Raw genomic sequence first — 1,896 nt, 5'->3', positions numbered from 1 at the left:
AATACACCACACAGAGTATGTTAGGACTGCACCAACTCTGACAACTCATGGGGGGGGAATACACCACACAGAGTATGATAGGACTGTACCAACTCTGACAATTCATGGGGGGGGATACACGACAGTATGTTAGGACTGTACCAACTCTGAGAACTCATGGGGGGGGGGATACACCACACAGAGTATGATAGGACTGTACCAACTCTGACAATTCATGGGGGGTTAGGGTTACCAGCAAAGACCAAATATTTAGAAACAACTGAAGTGAGCGTTAGCATGAAGCTAACAAAAGAGCTAACAGATAAAATGAGTTGTGTGTTTAAAAAGACAGACTTCTGGCAAATATTTACCTAAGACAAATAGTTTTAAAGATTTAAAATAAAAATCTATTTGGGTTCACAGTAAGCAACACTACCAGAAAAAAGGACTCTGATCTTATTGTTCCAGTAAAATCTTTTAAACTGATAATTGATTAAATCAAGAAAATAAAGAACTTTGCTCTTTGACAGAGTCTCAAGTTGTTTACGCTGCATGTGGCTAAAGAGCTAACAGCTAGCATGCTCTGTTGAAGTTTTATTTATTAGATTGTTTACGTTTCAGGTCACATACTCTTTATTTTATAGACAAGCTACAGCTAACCTAACGTGGCTTTGGCTAACGAGAACAAATGACAAAAACAAACGAGCAACAAATGCAAAGAAAAACAATGAAATGTATATTTTACATACTGTAACTGACAATGAGGTGTATTGCCCTGTTAGTAAAATATCCTGTGAACCACAGGACACATTTGAGTGAAACTCAAAGTAGTGGAGTCAAACTGATTCAAGATGGCCGCTGTATCTAATGAACCGAGGTTGAGCTGCAGCTGATAGTAGCCGAGAGTCACTCTCAGCTCAGACTCCAAGCGTTAGAAGTTACTGAGTTTTAGCTACTGCAGCGTTCGTCTTTCTGTAAAACTTTAGCGCGAGACTCGTTAAAACTGCACTGAAACACGTAAAGGTGACGTCACAGCTGAACGTTAAATGCCGTAGTTCAACTCCGAGCGTGTGAAGCAGCTTCAACACAAACTTTATCTGTAAAGTTGCTGAGATACTCACGTCGGGGGGAGAAAGGCTCATGGTGAGACTGCACACGAGCGTCCTGCAGCAGCTCTGGGGTGCTCTGTATTCTGTGAGCGTCGGTGGGCGGCCGCTCCACTGTGGACATGGAGACGACCCCGACGACGACCTCCCGCAGGAGAAAGGCCCGGGCGGAGCGGCAACGTGACGGGCCCGTTAATCTGTGGTCCCACAGGGACTCAACCTTCGGCTTCAAGAGATAAAGCCCAGAAGGACACGAGGAGTCCGGCTCGGAGAAGCAGAGATCTTTTCTTAAACAGGAAATACTTTACGGTCTTCATTTGGAGAGCGGTGGTGCAGAGGTCAGAGAAGGTGGGCCTGTGATCGGAAGGTCGCAGGTTTGACTCCTTGGATTGACAACATCAAAATGTGGGTGGGAAAGGTGAAAAGCTGCCTCCACCCTCATCTGCCCCACTCTGGGCCCTTGAGCAAGGCCCTTAACCCCCACCATGAGCTGTTTTTGGCTTTTCTCACGAGTTGGCTGAGGTGGCCATCTTGAATTATTTTTGACTACAAACGTCGATTCAAAAGATCAAAATCAGATAATCAGCAGCACAGATAATCAGCAGCACAGATAATCAGCAGCACAAGTTAAATATCACGAAGGAAAGTGGCATTACAGTGATTATTCTGGCTAGGGATTTATGAGTCTAACAGCTTCAGGGTACAAGCTGTTCCTCAAGCAGCAGAACAGTAGCTTAAAGTAACAGAACAGTAGCTTAAAGTAGCAGAACAGTAGCTTAAAGTAGCAGAACAGTAGCTTAAAGTAGCAGAA

At 44.3% G+C, this 1,896-nt stretch overlaps 1 protein-coding gene across 1 annotated transcript in view; it reads right to left on the bottom strand.

The window, feature by feature from the left end:
- The window catches only part of LOC119424590 (myosin-9), a 41,540-nt gene that overhangs the window by 27,816 nt on the left and 11,828 nt on the right, over window positions 1-1,896 (bottom strand). The gene's annotated exons all lie outside the window — the stretch shown is intronic.

This window comes from Nematolebias whitei, chromosome 18 (genome assembly GCF_014905685.2).
Source record: "Nematolebias whitei isolate Nwh7 chromosome 18, NemWhi1, whole genome shotgun sequence".
Lineage (NCBI taxonomy): Eukaryota > Metazoa > Chordata > Actinopteri > Cyprinodontiformes > Rivulidae > Nematolebias > Nematolebias whitei.
Note: the sequence above shows the minus strand (reverse complement) of the source record. Positions and strands in the feature narration are given on the sequence as shown.